This window comes from Talpa occidentalis, unplaced genomic scaffold (genome assembly GCF_014898055.3).
Source record: "Talpa occidentalis isolate TD23 unplaced genomic scaffold, MPIMG_talOcc4v2.1 talOcc4.13, whole genome shotgun sequence".
Taxonomy (NCBI): Eukaryota; Metazoa; Chordata; class Mammalia; order Eulipotyphla; family Talpidae; genus Talpa; species Talpa occidentalis.
Window position 1 is genome coordinate 61506592 of NW_023601322.1, and position 19871 is coordinate 61526462.

Here is a 19871-nt window from a genome sequence, read left to right on the forward strand (position 1 = left end):
AGTTGTTCATACAACTTTGTTGATATTTTTATCTTAAAGATATCTGTTGGAGAAACTGACAGGAGACTCCCACAAAGAAAGTACTAACCAGGCTAAATGCTTAAGACAATCTCTGGAGCCCCCCAGTGGGGAGGAGAAAGAAGTGGCCAATAAACCAGCAAGCAGGTCTTGTATACATAGACATACAAAATTTAAAATACAAATATTATTAGCACCCCAATCCAATCATGCCCATTTTTGGCTTGCAACTTTCTAGTAGGTTCCATTGCAACTAGAGTAAAGTGTTATCTTGCACTCCAGCAGACAGGCCTTACCAAAGGTTCATTTCCTGTCATTTTTTTCCACTTCATCTAAAGTCCATGCCAGTCATACTGGTCTTGTGCAGTTTGCAGATCATGTTGAACTCATCCCTTGAGCTTGAATGAATTTTCTTTATGTCTGACTGTGGTTCTGGACTCCTTAGCATTTAGCAGTCAACATATATTTCTCTAACTTAAAGAGAACTTCCCTCACTTTCTTGAAGTTATTTCCCCATCTCCTTCATTTTCCACTATACACTTCTGTTTCTTCCATCTTATAACTTCTTTGTCATGTTTCCCTCCAGAATGCAGGCTCCTTGAAGGCAGGGATGACAGCTGTCTTTTTCAACATTATATATATCCAATGCTGAACCTGAGAGACTGGTATATAGAGATTGTTTAAGTAAATAAATATGTCTTTCCTATATTTCTAGTCCAGGAAAAAAATACATAAAAGACAATTATACCTCAAAGAGTAACCATTCCCAGGACATAAATAAACCTTTATTTGACTATGTCTAAAGTATACAGAGACAAGTAAGAAATAATCCGTGTATGTGTGGATTTTGTGGTTTGGGTGGGAGAAGTAACCACAGGCTTGATTGACAGATATACAAATGGACCGCCCGCCCCCCCCAACAGACCACTGGCCTGAAGGAAACAGATGCTTTGGTAATATGTGGTCCGTGTTTGGGGGGATGAATTGAGGGTCACTAGACAGAGCCAGGCATTCCAGGGTAGAAGAATGCAGGTCCAAAAAGCATTATATTTGGAGCAAATTCTTTAAAAATGTAACATGACTGGAGTATCAGCAATACAGTGGGAGTAGGAAAGATGGGAAAAGATCTGAAAAACCAGACATTATATGAAACAGCCTGAAGTTGAAAACAAGCAAGGGGAAGGCTTAGGCATGACAAGTAGAAAAATGGATTTCATTTGAGTTGAGTTTTTTTTTTTAATTCCAATTAAGGATACTTTTTTTTTAAAAAAAAAGATTTATTTATTTATTTATACAAGCACTGGGTATAGTCAGAAGCGCGGGAGGGTGAGAGAATTCACCAGAGCCAGAGCAGGGAGCAGAACAGGCAGACTGATGAAGTACACTGCTGAGGGGAGCAGTGGGCACAGCAGGAGAGAGGTCTGTGAGCCATGTGGGACCCTTGTCAGTTGGCTGGGGATCAAACTGTTGCTACAGAGGCTGCAGGCAGCTTTGCAGCCCAGTGCTCAACCGCTGTGCCACCGGGGAGGCCCCATGAGTTGAGTTTTATATTAAGATTGTTCCAGTCTCTGTATGTTTTCTTTTGGTCTGATATGCAAATGATTCCCAGTTACTAAAAAGATGAGTTCCCATATAAAAATAACAAAATTCTCCTTAGTTATAAAACAAATAATTAGAGCCTCACACAATGTCTTACAATAAGTTCCCACATATTTGTTGACTTCAATTTAGTGTTAATTTTTCCTGGGTTTGTCCACTTCTTCCAGAGCAATAAATTCTAGAAACACCACACCATAACCCCTTCAAGTTTTCTCTGAGATAGTATCATTGCAAAGACCTGCAATTTTGTCTTTCAACCCCATTGAAAGATTGATGTCTACATTTTCTAAACTGCTTTTACAAAGTTTGAAACTACAAGTTCACAACTTCTTTAGTCACCCATTTCTGCAGTGCTTATCATTTGTCTGTGGCAGAGATGGTGTCATGCCAAGCCAGGCGTGAAAGACTCAAAGAAGGATAAATAACTCAATCTTTTCTCTTGAGGAACAGGTATCCTATGGTGGACACAGCAACTCTCAGGCTGCTTTTACCACTCAGGCTGAGTGTCACATGGTTTAATGGAGAGTGTGGAAGCAATAGAGATAATAGGGTATAATAGAATATTTCCAGCATCTAAATAAAAGTTGGATATGATTACTGGCAAATAATTAACTAAAAAAGAGAAAGAGGAAAAATGTGTATAAGTTAATGCACTGAAGAAATGAAGTCACGCTGCCTACTGTCTGTCTCCCTCCACCCGCTCATTTATTCCACAAGATTCACTGAGTTGTGAATAATTCAGTTGTTCTCTAGAAAATGCACAGTAGAGTTTTGTTGTTGAGAAAAATTACTGTTAATCTCAGACCAAGCTGGGTTCAGGTCTTGATTCCCCCTCCCATGGCTTCATGCCTTTGTGCCAGTTACTTAGACCCTGAGAGTTTTTGTTTCTTCGCCTGTACAATACGGATGTTAGGAGCAATGCCTACTTCCAAGGAGTCTGATAATGATTAAGTGAGATAAGACAAGAAAGTACTTGGATATCTAAAAATTGCATCATTTTTATTACACCCAATGTCTCTCTTGTGTAGAAAAAGTGTGAAGATGTGTCCATCTCACTGGACCTTCATCAGCACAGACTCATTTGAAAGATCATTGCTAGGAATCATGTCTACAATGCAGAGCCAGAGAGGTTGGTATTATAAGGAGCTCATCATCTAATAATTCAGGCAGGTGAACCGACAATTTTAATACAGGATGATGGGACCATATAATAGCAACTAGGGTGTTCTGTGAGCACATCATGATGAGCACAGGCTAGTCCAGGGCTGTCAGCAAAAGTGTCAGAAGACTAGTATCCAAGCTCAGTCCTGGAGGTGGAGGACAAGAGAGTTGTGCAAAGAGAAAGGGAAGAAGTTCCAGCCTGAGGGAACAGGCTGGAAGCTATGTAGGCAAGCAGGTGTGTTCAAGGAAGGCAAAGAGCTTTAGTGTGGCCTACTTGTTTGTAGAGGAGGAAAGCACTATATATAGTTGACCCTTGAACAACACAGATTGTAACTGGCAGGCTCCATTTATACATGGATCTTCTTGTGAAATGATGACATAAATTTATGGTTTTGATAAATACAATATAGTGCCATACATGTATCATCTCTTTGTTATGATTTTCTTAATAACATTTCCCTTTCTTTAGTTATTATAAGAATACAGCATATAATGCTTCTAACAGTATCATCAGCAAAGCTCCCAGTCAGCAGCAGGTTATAAGTAGTCAAGTTTTAGAGGATCAAAAGTGAGGTGTAGATTTGCTATCATGATGTACAAAGCAAACAGCTAGGACAATATCCTGGGTGTGACACAAGGGACAGGTAGTCACATCGCTTTATCTAATCTGCATGACAAGATCTTTAATTCTGCAGTGCTGCTATCTTCTTCTTTCAGAACAGAAAATAGAGACTCAAATGGTTGAGGTAAATTTACCAGATTCTCAGATCTGGTTAACGTAGTTTGTAAAGATTATAGAATGAACTAGTCACATGTGGACTTATATCAATAGTTAATATTAAACAAATAATTTTCATTTTGAATAACTCAAAATTTAATCAGAAACATATCATAGTTTAATTTGCATAATTTAGAACAGGCTGAAAGACTTGTAGAAGCATGTATAATCATACCATTAACCAACTAAAAAGGATTGTCATTCTAACATTAAGTATAAATATCAATAATCAAACATTGATTTGAGTATTTTTCTTAACAATTCCTTCCACCATTCAGTGAGGGAAAGAGTGACTTATTTCACTCCTGATATAGAAAATTAGAAAGGTTAATATACTTTTTTTGTAAATGTAAAATTATTAGTTAGAAAATATTGAAAAAAATTTAAAATAATCTGTATCTTCCTTAGGCAGAGTATTTGTTGAGCTAACTTTTTAGCTAAATTGTGAAATACTGACAAACTTCAAGTTCAATTTATATTCAGAGTAGATTCTGTCATAGAGACCCTACATTTCAGTCAAATTCCTCTGTATAGTACCCCATAAATTCCTGGTTCCTTTTTATTTTCCTGTTTGGCACTGCTTTCTCATGGTACACTTTTATAACAAAATAATAAAAGTAATGTCAACTGTATAATAAAATTCACCTTTTAAAAATGTACCACTGGATGAGTTCTTGACAAATATATATAGTCATATTATTTTACTTGCTCTTATCCTTCTTCCCTCTGCTGTTGACCTTTTATGCCATGTCTCTTGACCTGATATTCAAGCCACAATCTTTTCATCCTCCTTATTTGGTCCATACCTTTTCCTTTTCTTCTTCTTCTTTTTAAAAAGATTTATTTTTACTTATTTATGCATACAAGTACTGGGGTGTGGGCCAGAGGTGTGTGTGGGGTGGTGGTGAGAGGATTCACCAAAGACAGAGTGGGGAGCAGAACAGGCAGATTGACTGAAATATATTGCTGAGGGGAGCAGTGGGCGAGACAGGAGAGGTCTGCTGCGCTATATGAGTCAGCTCCCTGGCCAGGGATGGAACTGGTGCTGCAGTGGCGGGTGTTAGCTTGATAGCACTGAGGCTTTAACTCCTGTGCCACAAGGGAGGCTCTGGTCCACACCCTTTCTATAAAAGATCAATTAGTCAATAAGTTAGGCTTTGTGGGCAATGCAGTCTCAGGCACAGCTACTCAACTCTGTCTTTGCACTGTGAAAGTATTCATAGTCAACCTACCTACAAGAAAATTTACAATTGAACTTTACTGCAGACACTGACATTTCAATTTCTTATTATTTTATATCTCACAAAATATTATTACTCCATAGTCCTTTGACTATATCCAATGATTTCAAAATGTAAAATCCATTTTTAGCAAATGAGCCATAGAAAAACAGGTATGATGTAGATTAGATTAATGGACCTTAGCTTCCTGACCCTTGCTGTAATCTAAAAGATCATAAAATCATAGAATTTTAGGGTAAGGTCCTGGAAGCATGCCACCAAATCTTTATTTTAAACAATTATATTCAGAAATGAAACTAAAATATATACAGAAAAAAGGTTTAAAAATCATATGGAACATCGGTGAGTGTAATCTGGTCAGCTGGCTATGGCTGCCTGAAATGTGTGTTGGAAAGGCCCAGTCTGGGAGCCATGGAGGACTCCTGCGGTGATTGATTAAGGAAGTCTCCCTGACGTGAGTGCCAACATGGAAGCAAAGTGAAGGGACATTGAATGTTTGCAAAGTCGCCTGTTTGTGCTCTGCTAACAGAGCGGGAGCAGGAGAGGGAGGGTCTAAGAGAAATCAAGGTTGTGAGAATGATAGTTTGCAACTGAGGAGAAAAATTAATACACCCAATACCTGAAATACTGTGGCTCTTGTGATTGCCTGTCATTAAATGTGTACGTTCTTTAGTGTGTGTGAACTGGATAGGAATTTATTTTCCTTCAGTCAGGAATATTATTTCATACAGAGAGAGATTCTAGACTTTAAGGTAGTTGGTTTTTGTTTGTTTTTAAATTGCCACAGATCTCAAATGCAAGTCACCTACTTACCTAGTGTGCAGTCAGAAGAAGAAAAAAGTCACATTTCAACGAGAGGGGAACATTGATTGTATTGGGTGTTTTGAATGTTATATTGGCTTCCCATATGGAGCTTCTCTAAGGGCATCTTTGACTTGAGGGATTTTTACCTCATGTGATGTGTTTGCAACTCATACCCCTTGAAAGGTGTGTCACGAATGTGACATTTCTCTAACAAACCCAAGGTAACATGAGACATTAAAAACTCAAATTCAACTTTACTTTTTTCCTATATGTTACTACTGATTGAAAACTATCACTATGTCAAGTGCTTAAGGAAGGATGCTGAATTGTCATATTTGTAAGAAACTGTGTCACTTTGCCCTACTCCTTTGAAGTCCTAGAATGACTTTCTAGAATGGTGTATTTGCTCATTCTTTATTCTTCTCAAGCTTTGATATCTGGAGTAAAGAAATAGTTACCAGGGCCAGTCAGTATTCTTTACCTTTCTGACAACTTTATTGGATGATCAAACCATTAATTTACATTGATCATCCAAAAGTCTGTACTAAGTGCTCACCCTTGCATTCACACTAAAGAAGAAATGGGATCAGACAAACAGGAGTTCAACCAATGATTCTGAACTCCAGAAACATAAGTGAAGGCTCCTATCCAGAGTTAACTTCAGTCTATGCCAGCTTGTCAGCCTATGACCACAATTTATGTAATTGTAGGGGTGAAGGGGACATCAGTCTCCACCCTCTGGGTTCTTCTCAGGCTGATCAAACAAGCAAATTAACAAGAGGGGGCCTCCCTGGTGGTGGTACAGGGGGTTAAGTCTTAGCACTATGGAGCTATCAGTAGCCACTGCAGCACAAGTTCGATCCCCAGCCAGGGAGTTGACCCACATGGGCCAGCAGACCTCTCCTGTCTCGCCTGCTGCTCCCCTCAGCAGTGTTTCAGTCAGTGCTCCTATTCTGCTCCCCACTCTGTCTCTGGTGAATGCTCTCAACCCCCTGCACCTCTGGCCTGTACCCCAGTTCTTGTATGCATAAATAAATAAAATAATAAATCTTAAAAAAAACAAACAAATTACTAAGAGGCAGATTAGCAGGAGGAAAAAAAGGAACGCTTACATATGTATGGAGAATTCATATGGCCATCATCAAGAGTAAATGAGACAGACTGAGGATTTATGCCCTGAGCTAAGGAAGGGATAGGGGCCTGGAACTTCATTAAAAAAAAAAAAAGATGGATGGATGGGGAAAAGAGAGGGTCTCACATAAAGAGGAGGGGATGACTTTAATATGACAAAATCAGACACTGTAGATGTTTTCCCTATCATAGATAGGTTTCTCCCATAAAAGGCTTATTTCTGGAGATGACCTAAATTTGAGTAATGTTCAATACTTAAGGTAATGGGAACAGTTTCTCTTGAAGTCCACACAACCTCAATTGTCTTTAATTCCACATGCCAAGGTCACATGCATTGGAATATTTTGGGGGGAAATCTAGCATTTATGACTATGAACTAAAACAACTGTGGTTTTTTTCCATGCTCAGCTCTGCTTCTATCATAGGGAAGTTGTTTAGCAGAGGTAATAATTCTAAGCAGGCAATAATTCTAAATATCACTCCCCTTCTGTTCCCAATTTAAAATATTTCTGTAATGCCTCTGAAAAGCAAAACCAAAGCAGGTTCCAAGTAAGAACAGAGATTAAAGATCCCTGGTCTCTGTGCAGGCTCTGCCCTGGGTGGTAGTTACAGCTGACAGCTCTCCCTTATCAATGACATAAAAGAGAGTCTTGTATTTGTCTCTTTTGGCATAAGAGAGCAACAACAACAACAAAAAGATATATTGTGCTCCAATATAATTCATTAGTTAATGGCAGTGATGCTTTAAATTTACAAAAATAAACATCATTGCATAATCATGATTATTATTCGTGGTTATGACAGATAGGCTTATTTCTCCAATTAGTTCCTATTTACTAGCTTATACCCTTTGCTTCTTACAGCCTGTAACTGCTAAATGCACTCTCTCTTCTCAATTATTGGTTGGGTAAGAACAAACTATCCATTGCACTTACTGTGTATTAACTTGATAATAAGGCACAAATAATCTTTGTGCTATAAATAGTTCCCTTTCATCCCAGATGTTGCTAGAAAATCAAAGAGAATAATGTTATAGAAGAAGAGAAGCATTCTTTCTGTTTTCTGGAGAGAACACAGTACTGCCACTGTTCTTTTTCTTTCTTCCCTTCCGTGACTTCCACTGACACTGCCTAATTGTGCAGCCCAATAATTTCCCACAGAGGCTTGCTAACATGTGGCGCTTTTTATTTTCTGGTAATAAAGAGACAAGACATCTCCCTTTTACAAAATGAAAAATTGAATAATTCCTAATTAAATCTTCTCAGGAAGTGAATGCTTTATTTAGGGCAAGGTAAATGTCTTTCTAAAAATCTTAATTTTCATTTAGGTTTTTTTTTTTTTTTTTTTTTTTTGGTAAGAAACACATAACATGAGCTCTATCCTGAACACAGTTTTAATGTCTAGTGTAGGACTATACAGTGTTGAGGGCTGTAAGCTCTGTGGGTATGACAGATCCCCAGAATGTTTCCTTAAGCATGCCTGACTCTCCAGACCCACCAAGCAGCAGCCCTCACCGTCTGCCCTCAGCACGCGGCCACAGCCATCGCCCTCCCTGCTTCTATGAATGTCCCACTTTAAGTGTCTTATGCAGGTGGAATCATGCAGCAGTTGTCTCTCTGTGACTTGGATTATTTCACTTAACATTATGTCCTCGAAGCTCACCCATGTTGCAGCATCTGACAGGATCTCCCTTTGGACAGCTGCATAAATGAGAATGGGGTCTTAAAAGTGGGGCATTATTATAATATTGCTGTCTTTTCAGCAATGTCTGCTGAGAATAATCTTTGGGTCACTAAACTTTGCTTTATATATTTAGGTGCTTTTATTTTCATAGTGTTATTTGAGTTCATTGTTGGTTAGCTTGAGATAATTCATTTTTTCTTTTTTCTCTTTTCAAAGATTTATTTATTTATGCATACCAGAACTAACCTGGGGTACAGGCCAGAGGTGTGTGTGTTGGGGGGGGGGCAGTGAGAGGATTCACCAGAGATGGAGTGGGGAGCAGAACAGATGGATTGGCTGAAATACACTGCTGAGGGGAACAACAGGTAAGTCAGGAGAGGTCTGCTGAGTCATATGGGTAGCTCCATGGCAGGGGATTGAACTTGTGCTACAGTGGCTGTGGATAGCTTCACAGTGCTGCATCTTGACCCCTAGTGCCACCAAGGAGGCCCTGTTAATTTTTTTCAAAGCTCCTAAAGTCTTCAGTAAAAAGTTGCTAGCTCCATGCCATGCTTACAGAGTAACCACTGGCCCTGTATCATCCCCTGGTCCACTAGCACAGGAGCCCATGCTTCGCCGGCCACCTCCATGCTCTCCTGTTCACCCACCATTGGGGAGTCCTAAAAATTGGTAAAAGATCATTGCTCAGGGTTCTCTTCACCATTCACCACCAGCAGAAGGATTCTGGCCACTGTCAGACATGTGATATTCCAGGTCTAAAAACCATCTTGAAAGTCTGATTTCTAGGCACATTTCTTATACAACTGCCTATCCCAGACTCCCAAAAGCTGACAGTAGGACCCGGCCTGGCTTGCAGGCCATTACTTCAATCCCAGGGAATAAGAGTAGGGGAGAGGAAAACAGAAAACTGAAGCAGGGAAAGAGGACAGTAACACACAGGAAGATTACTGAGTTGGACTGACTGTGGTTGAGGTTGAGTCTTATAAGGAACCTGCTGATGAGCCTGTAGAATATTCCTCAGAATAGTCCATCTGGGGATAGGTAAGAGGAGAATTCACTTCTCCATTCTCCTTCTGGGTATTACAATCTCCAATAATTTAATTTTTCCTCTAGACCTTTCCTTAAGAACACAGTTCAAATCTTATATCCCTAGTGTTATGCAATATTTTGAACTTAATACTCATTGAATTAATCAATCCGTGAATATACTCTGGTTGTTATTCTGAGCAGAGCAGGGAGTCTGAACCCATTTACAGTGAACTTACTTTGCCTTTAGGCAAACACTCTGAATATTAACTGCCTTAGTCCTTTTGGGCTGCTGTAATAAAATGCTGCAGGCTGTAACTTGTGTTATTTCTGATTCTGGAGTCTGGGAGTCACAAGATCAGGGTGCTGGCATGGTCATCTTCAGTGAGGGTCCCCTTCCTGACTCATAGCCAGTGCCACAAGCTAGTAGCCAGTGCCACCATGTGATGGTGGGGAGGTGGGTGGGGGCCTGGGATTGGGAAGCTTCTTCTATAAGCACTAATTGTCACCTTAACATGTTCAAGTGAGAGAGTCTTAGAGGGGATTACACCTAAAAAGTGCCGCCCTGATCTCTGGGCAGTCTCATATTTATTTAGAACCAGGTTCAGAGAGGATGGACAGATATGGGGGGGGGAGCCCGTGGGGAGGAGTGTACATGCTTGGGGGATGCCTTATCGGGGATGTAAGCTAGGGTGGACCAGAGGCTATTGCCTGGGGGGCTCCACTTTTCCTGCCAGTGTAGCATATTATCTCTATCCAATATCCGCCTGCTGTTTTCAGCAGATACTGGTTTCCCGGTGTGCTCCTCAGACCAGGACTTTTGCCCTTGGTGTGAGAGGCCCCTGCATGACTCATACACCTAGCTGACAAGCAGGAACTCTGGGCACCAGGACAATAGCCCTGAGAACAAGGGGATCTGGAAATCTGGGGATCCCACAGATAATCTATTCATGGGGACTCCACCCTCATGACTTAAACACCCCCCAAAGGTACCGCCTCCTAACACCATCATAGTGGATGTTAAAATTTCAATATCTGAATAGAGGGGTGTTGGTGATGCAAAAACTTTCAGACCATAGCATTAGCCTATGTATCCCCCAAAATGTTCAACTTATTCTCTACCCCTTGACTAGGGTTACCATGGGTGGGTCGGGAGTTTCAAGATCTTCTGTACTTTCTTCTCTGCTTTATGAAACGTATCATTGTTCTACATTTCCCTGCTTGCCTTACATGAACAAATGCACACACATGCTTTATATCTTGCTCTGGAGTTAAACTGCTTGTGTGTGAGCCCTGACATCTTTTTTTTCACTTGAGGTATCATTGGCTTACATTGTTGTTGGCATTTTGGAGTCCTGTAAGTTCTGTCCCTTTAGGTGTGAGTTACCTTAGTACACCCTCCACCAAAGTACCCATAGTTCATTGCCCGCCTTCCCCACTTGGGTGAGCCCTGATATCTTTACCAGTTCTCTGTGTGACTTTGGCAAGTTGCTGAACCTCTGTTCTGTTCTTTCTATACCTATTAAAATGACCACAATTCTAATACCTGCCTGATGGGGTTATTGTGAGAATTACAGGTGATAATCCTTGACAAGTAGGTATGAACACCCCAAATGAGGCATTTTATTGATAGCGTCTGGTATAAAAGTACTGTTTGGGCAAGGGAAATCCCTTGCTTGTGCCTCACAGGACCTGCGTCATCTGAGTAGGTATTGTCAGGCGCAATGTTGAAAATGTTGAGCAAACGTAGTCGTCACTAGTCATTCACAACCTTGATGGCCATACTGGTGTGTACCGGCTGAATATAAGCATGCCGTCCACCGGAACTTTCCCTAAGCGGCGAATTCTTCTGTTACTTTCCTGATCCCACTTCCCATCTGCAGGTTTCTGCATCCTGTCATGTCCCATGGCATGTCCCATGGATAATTCTATGAAGGGAAAGTTAGGTGAGAGGTGGGCTGCGGAGAGGTTGGTAACAGATGAGGGATATAATTTTGGGTACTAGTATTGTTTAGGGTGAGGAGGCCCTCACGTGCCACTCAGAGACAATCTTCCTGCAGGTTCAGAGAATCAGGTGTAGAGGCCCACGGCTGCCACTAGCGCCACCTGGCGTCCACTCTGCAGCTCTGCTCCCTCTGCTGTCCCCTGGACCGGGCACCACGGGAACTTGCACCCACTTACTGCCTGGGAGCAAAGTGTGGAGGCTGCTAGCAGGTTGCTGTCAGGACAGACTGGCTTTCCGTGTCTGTCAGCTGAAGGAGAAAAGTTTATTTTTATTAACCAACCCCGTGCCTGCTATGGAAAGGTTATAGACATCTGGTTTCTGAAAAATGAGGAACTTTTATCTTTTGCCTCTGTTGACAAAACAAATAGCTAAGAAAATGATTTAGTTCCATTCCATCACTGCTTTTGAAAAGGGAAAAGGCAAATTGTTTTGCATAATCATTTTGCATTACATAACCTTACAGGTTCTCATTCATCATGTAAAAGCTAAAAACACAACCTTACAAATGGACTCCCCAAAGACCGTTTATGAGCTGTGCTGCTGGAATTTCTAATTCTCCTCCCATTAACAGCAGGAATGAGATGGGGTGGAAAGAATGTGCAATTCTAAGAGTGGATGTGCCTCTGACCTGCTACTTGCTGCGGTCAGGTCAGCCAGGCATGTCATCATTCTGAGGGCATCTGCTTCTATCTCTGCATCAAGATCTCCCTCCTGTACTTCCCAGTCCATGCCCCACCTGTGCACCAGGACACTCTTGAACATAGCCATGAAGACTTTGGGACACATTAAAATGTTCCCCCCACCCACCCCCATGCCTCCTCAAGGCAGCTGAATCAGCTCTGGGGTGGGGAGACCTCATGATTTTTTGCCTCTGGCTGCCAGCTGCCTTGCCTGGGCAAAACATTTCATTAAGTACAAGAACAGATGGAGCTGCCAGAGGAGTTTGTGTTCCAGTTGTCCAGAGACCATGTTACAGAGTCCAAGATGTGGCCAGTGGAAATGGGGCATCAGAAGCTTGGATAGGGGACCTTAAAAATGTAGCTGCAATTAAGGTATCTTCTTACATAAGGGATATGGATTCACACACCCCGTTAGTGTTCTCCAGACTGGCTTTAGAATTTCTCTACCCAAGCATGTGGGTTCTACAAATGACAGTTCCTTCACTCTGCCCTTATATATATGAATGTGACAAAAGGATAAGGTTAAAAAATATCTTTTCATGTCATCATGCTTCTCAATAAAAGATAGTGCAATTTTTACAAATTTGTCAAAGTCAAATTTTACAAATATTTGAATGTGGAGAATTGTGTCTTCACTACTTAAATATTTCATGGAAAAATGACTTGAGTAGGAAGAGCTCATCATTCAAAAATTCTTGATCAGAAATCTGTCAAGCTATTTATTTTTAGAATGATTTCTACTATTTTGCACTTTATTTTTATCAAGATAAGGTACAATAAATTTCTCAAGCACACTAGCATTGATAATTATTCAGATGTGCATAAGAGAGAGCACTACTTGAGAGTGTGTCTTTGAAGCTCTTCTGAGAATATGCTTTGTAAATAATATACTTTGTGAATTGTATTTTTCGTACAAGTATCATGTTTAAGCTTCTTGTGATACTTTTAACACAATCACTTCACTTCAAAGACAGACCAGTTTAGACTCCAGACACTTCATCAATATTTGCCAACTGATTTCACACACACACACACACACCCCACATACCACATACCCTTTATTCAAAATGCCAAGGAAACTAGTGTCTTTGAGAGCTAAAAAACATAAGGCAATTTCTACCAATATAATTACCCCCCAAATCATGGTTCCGAAATTCCACACACCAAACTTGAATTAGTCGAACTACTCCTTTAGCTAAATGCCCGCCCCTTTTTCTAGTAATGAAAAATTTTGTGTGGCCAACATGTTCACTGGATTTTTCCTTTCATAACATGTAAGAAGATGTTAGAGAGCCGGAGCAAGTTTCAGAACTCTGGACAGAGTACTTGCTTTTTGGATAATATACATTTTAGCACTGCCCCAAGAGAGTTAGACCATTTACTATAATTTTGGGTCTCAATAAAGTGAGAAAAGGTCAACAGGGTAATATAACTCTGGTTTCACTTACAAAACAGGGGTACCAAAAACACGGAGGAGGCAAAATATCATAATGGTTCTGCCAGTCTACTTCTAAAATGTGTGCCAAATCCATCCACTTTCCTTGAATTCTGATCCCTCATATTCTCTTCTGTATAACCTCAATCTAAGCCTTCATCATCCATCAGCCACCTGAACTGCATAATAGCCTGAAAACTATAACATTCCTTACAGTGTATTCCCCATGTAGCAACCGGATCCTATCACTCCCCTAATTACTTCAATGATATCCTTTCTCATTTAGAATGAAATCCACTCTTCACTGGGGTTTACCAGATTTGATGTGACCTGCCCCACTGCCATCAGCTGCTGCCTGATCATCTGCTCCCACTGTGCTTCAGCCACTCGGGTCTACTTGCTGATCCTTGAGTCTGCCCAGCTCTTCTAACATTAGAGCTTTTGTATGTGTGGTTTCCTGTCTCTGTGATCTCATTCCTGAGGTCCTCACACAGTCAACTGCTTCTCATTCTTCAGTTTTCAAGTCTCCTCATTAGAAAGAACTTCCATAGTGATCCTGATTAAGATCTCTTCCAGAATGGCCTGCCCATGCCCTTACTTTTCTGGCATTGTATCTCCATGTTTAGCACTCATTCAAATGTGAAACTTATCTTATTTATTTTTGTTTCTGCATCTATTTTCTCCCTTCTTTAATGAAACATAAACTCCTTGAGAGCAGACAACTTGTTACCTTTTTCCACCATTGAATCCCCAGCAGAGTACTCAGTAAACAGTGTTCCCTCCATGAGTATTTGCTGAACTAGGGGATAGCAAATGAATGAAATGTGCCACACTAAGTGCTCTGCAAGGGTGATAACAAGTGTCAGGGTCAGAAGACCCTTTTGGGAAGGTAGGAGTAGATATTGTAAAAATGCACTATCAAAGTGATAATTCTTTGTTAGTTGAATGTAGAGGCTATTAAAAGTAAAGGAAGTTAAAACATTGTTCTCACTGGGCCTCCCTGGTGGTGCAAGTGATTAAGATGCAATCTATGATGCTATCCACAGCCTCTGGAGCACAAGTTCAATCCCTGGCCAGGGAGCTGCCCATATGGCAAGTCAGACCTCTCCTGTCTCACCCACTGCTCCCCTCAGCAGTGTACTTCAGTCAATCTGCCTGTTCTGGTCCCCACTCTGTCTCTGGTGAATCCTGTCACCCCCACACCTCTGGCCTGTACCCCAGTTCTTATATGCATAAATAATCTTTAAAAAATTGTTCACAGATCCCCTCTCCTAGCAGTCAAGCTAGGTTTAAAATTTGAGACGATCTGATTGTAAAATGCAAGGTCTCTGTACTGTAGAATATTGGTCAGATGTGGCCAGGTTTCCTTAGCTTAAGATGTTATCTAATGGCTTAGTGGTTAACATCATTACAAAATTATTTAAAATATCATCAAGCCTCAATCAAAGATTCATGATGCTTGAGAACCACATAATTTCTTATAAATATTACCTTCCTCCCACTGAAATTATTCTAAGTGACTTGCCAAATCATGGGTCAGCTGGATGTGTACTCCCTACGGGAAGAAAGCAACATCTGCAGTAAATTTCCTATATTCTGGACCACAAAGAAATAGGAAGAGATGATGGTTAAAAAATGCATTTGGTTGGAAGTAAGAAATGAATTCTGGGAAGCCAATCTAATTGCCTGATTGGAAGCTATCCCAGATTTTTAAAAGTTATGCTTTCAAATAGAAGAGAGATGCTCTAAGAAATTAAATGGCTACGTGTAGACCACAGAATTTTACCTCTCATCTCAGGAATGACAGTCTTCTGGAGTCTGTTGTGTAAGAGGTGAGTTTTCTCTCTCCCCATCTCAACTTAGAGTCACAGCCAGGCACGTTGGGCAGCCAAGACTACAAAAAGGAGCATTTACCTGTTGCACACTATCCGCATAATGTGTTCTATTGTTCACATCATCAGCTCTAGGCAGTTCTACTGATCCAACTATATTGCCAGCTCTTCTTTTATTATCTCACTCTGTTCTCACAGCAACCCTATTTCCCCTACTTAGAAAATTCATAATTATTCTAATTATGAATTAGAAAATTCATAAAATTATGAATATTAGAATAATTATGAAAATTATTTTTGTTCTTGTCATCAAGAACAAAATGTTCTAGCAATGCTTTCTCTATCAAAGATACAACACTTAGCAAAACTTCTATCTGTGAAGTCCAAGTACTCTGTCCAGAGTTCTGAGGATTAGGGAGGAGCAGTGACTAATCTAAGATCACACATATAAGAGGTATTAGAGTGGCGATCCAGTCCCAAATGGTCTAACTGTAGGCCTCAACCATTTCATTCTACTCCCTTTCCTAAATGACCCAAGTAGAATCATGACATGTTCTCACAGTGGAGGAAAGTGCTCTATTTACATGAGGAAAAAAATTTTATAGTCAGCTAGTTTTATAGCTTATCTTTTATTACAATGCTGCATATTATAAGTAGAAACAAACTAACAAAATTCAAATTAATACAATTTAATGGGGGAAATGAATCTTGCTTTAATATAACTAAACAGCCACTCAAAGCAGGGAGATGGTAGTGATGCTGGGTGGGGATTCTTTTTTATTTAACCTCTACTAAGATGGACCATGATGACTCATTGTCATCAAGAGCAAAATGTTCTAGCCGTACTTTCTCCATAAAAGATACAACAACACTTCTATCTGTGAAGACCATTTGACCTCCCGTTGGTTTGATTCTGACACTGGGCATATTGACTCTTCCTCTGTTCCTTTCTCATCAGCCTGTGACAACCCAGTGCCCCATGTGCCAGTGTGAGTACAGACATGGAATCATGCACCAGTGAAGTGGTCCAGCAAACATTCAACAAGAGCCGATGGTGAGCATTTGGGGATATTTAAATGAATGCAAAATTTACTAATGTTTTAGAGAATTTGATGACATCAAATGTATGTTCCTGGGCATCTGAAAGGATCTTCAAATTCCAGTTTGGGTACTGAAGTCGATTTGAGTTCAAATTATGACGATACCAATTTAACAACTATGTAACTCAATACCAGTTACTTCATTTTCTGGAGTCAGTTTTCTCCATCTATAAAATGAGGCAAAAGGAAAGATCTAGAATTATTGGTGAATGTTAATGGATAGGATGCATGTCAATTACTCAACTCATAAGGCAAAAGAGAAAAGTTCTATAAATATTTATTATTTAAAAAGCTCTATAAATATTGTCAATAATAGGTGATCATGGTGTACTGAGAAAAACAGATTTGCATATCACTAATATGACCCAGGGGAAAAATTATTTTGATCTTTATACATGAAATGCCTTTTGGGCATGGGCGGGGCAGTGACAGTAGCAAGTTCACAAGCTGGTAAGTACAAACCTGGGCTTCCATACTCGGCATTCTGACATGATGGGTCTGGATCATTCTCTGGAGTTCTTGAAGAAGATTTAAATATCAACAAAGAGAGGAGCATTGGTGATGAGCAGAATGGGTCCTTCTCAGATCCACGTGCTGAAGTGCTGCGGCCTGAGCCTCTGTGGTGTCTTGGTGTCTCTTAGTTCCTTTCCACCTCTTGTGTGGGAAAATGGTGCTGTTGCCTTAAGATTCCTCTCACTTGCTACATCCTGCATTTGAAAAGGAAGTCAGCTCCAAACCCGTATTAAAGTGGGCCAACGCCAGTGCCTGTAGGCCAGAAGACTCAAACCAGCCTCCCACTGCCCCAGAAATATTGGCTCCTGCCTGTACAATGTTTGAAAAATTAAATTAGTTGTCAACATTTACACAATAGACTGGTTACACCAAAGCAGGTTTTGTCCATCTCCTGACAAACTGAACACCTAAGGCACTGTGCCTGCTCCCCCATGACCAAAAACTGGGCCCCTGAGTGACATGTCACTATTCCCCCACCCTATAATCTTCTCTTGCCTCCCACAGCAGCTGGGTTCTCGTAGGTGTGGGCGTGTGAGCCCTGGAGCAGCTCCAATTACTGCAGCTGTTGGGTGGTTGGTGACTGACTTAGAGGCCCAGTCTCAGGGTAATCTACAACTCAGGAGTGTGGAAGGTAGGGGAGGGCAGGAAATGGCTGCAGACCCCTCTACCTGCAGGTGCACCTTGTGCAGGTTGGCTCCAGACAAGAGGAGGCAACCCCTTGAAGATTGTGGGCTTGGCCACATGACCTGCTGTGGCTAATGGGCCAAAAGCAGAAACTTCAGGAGCAGTAAGAAGCTGTTATTGTTTTCAGTCACTAAATTATGGCTTGATTTTTGTTGTCAGTTTGGAAAGCTGCTGGGTTCAGAGGGCGGGGCCCTTGGGGTACTTCTGAGGAAAGTTTCAACAGTGCTCCCCTTTCCACTGATGGCGAGTTTCCCTGTGAGGCAGAGACATTTAATTATATTCAAAAGGGCAGGTTTATTATTCAAAAAGGACAGGAAAGAAAAGGATGCTTGCGCAGACATTAGCGGGCAGAAAGAGCTGCCCCCGAAAGGGACAGGTTTGCTAAAAGAGAGGCCTGCATGGTCACAGGTGGCCAGTCTTGGGACAAGTGCCACTACTTCTGTTTTGCAAAGGGAAAGGGAAAATACTGGTGAAAAGAAACGCCTGCAGAGTCACAGGCTGATAGGGGAGCTGCATTTTACCAGGGCAGAAAATGCACTGATGTGGTGCAATATAACCCCTCCTTTGGAGGGGGTTCATTCCTTTGTGAATTGTTAACTGTTGTTAAATTAATCACTTCTAGGGTGTGACCAGGTTGATTTGTAAGGACTGGTGATTCTCCAGTGGCCTCCATCTCCACATCCCCACCTCTGGTCTGTCCCTAAAGATTTTTCATTTCTAGCTCTGGTTTAACAACTATGTTCATCATGTCTACGTCCACCTCCAGCTTCTGGTCTGGTGAACCCTCCATCCTAAATATTCCACTCGCAGCCCCATCAGTTTTTAATACAGCAATAGCTACCAAATAAGGAGGTAAAGGCTTAGGACATCCCACACGTCACAGATTCTTCCCAAGGGGCCTTATATTAGTCATTCTGTCCCCACAAATAAGTCCTAAAACAAGTGACTTCCCTGCTTTTGTTTTTAATCATCTCTCTCTGACTGAGAAAGGACAGGAGGGGAAATCAATAGTGAGAGGATATTTCAGTTGTTTTTAAAACTAGTTAGTGAACATTAAGGTGAATATACAGAAAATCCAGGTCCAGGTGATCTAATCAGCTCACAGAAGTCATAGAACAAATGACAAAGTGCATTGAGGGTAATCCCTTGATCATTTCCCTAATTATCAAGAATTTAGTGCGCAGAAGTGCATTTTTTTTTTGCAAAGTTCTCAAGAAGGTAATAATATAGTTGACAATAAGAAAAATAAGATTAGCTTCCCTCTCAAGCAATTATATATGCAGCACTTCCCAGAGGATCCTCCTGTGGGTTTTCTTCTTTACACTCACAACAACCTCCCCTGTTGTGTCCATTTCATACATGAGCAAAGCAGGTTTCAGAGAGGCTGGGTAACTTCTCCAGAGTTCCACAGTCTGTCACACGCCCATGTTATTGATGTCAACACTTTGTTATTCTCCTCTGACAGTAACCAAAATAATCAAAAGTTCTATATGGATAAAGCTACCTGGAGAAGACTGGAGTTTGAACAGGTTTTATTTCCCCATGTCTTTAACAACTTCAACATGGAGCAGACATTTCCAGTCTGATCCACCAGAGGGCAGTATGAGGCAGAGTTTGCTTCTGAAGGCAGGGCTGAGAGGAGGCGGGGACTCTTGTGCTGGGCTCTCCACCCTCATTTCTACACTTGCTGATTTGTTGTTGTTATTTTACTTTAAAATGCTTAGAGATGTCCCCAGTTTTAGAGGACGCAGTCTGACCCTGTGGAACAGTGCTGGATGAAATACCCAGGTGTTTGTTTTCTCTTGGGGCTGTGTTTGTGACTCCTGGACCTTTGGAAATCAGCTTCCTGGATCAGACTCATTTATATAATGGGATGATGAGGTTGAGTTTTTAAGGATCATTCCTGCTCTCACATTCTGCAAATTCTAATATACAATGAGGTTTGAGTCTTATCAAGCAAATGTAGGCAATGTCCCATGTGCTTTGTTATTGTTGCTAATAAATAGAATTAAATATGATTAGGTCCCCACCTGCCCAGACTGATGAGAAATGCAATCTGTCATTCCTGGGGATCCCCCTAAACTCTGAGCACTTCAGTGCCCTCCTAGTCCCAGGGGCCTTGTGGAGGGTCAAGGATCAAGGAGGTGCCTGCTCTAGGGCCTCTGCCCACCCTGGTCTTGA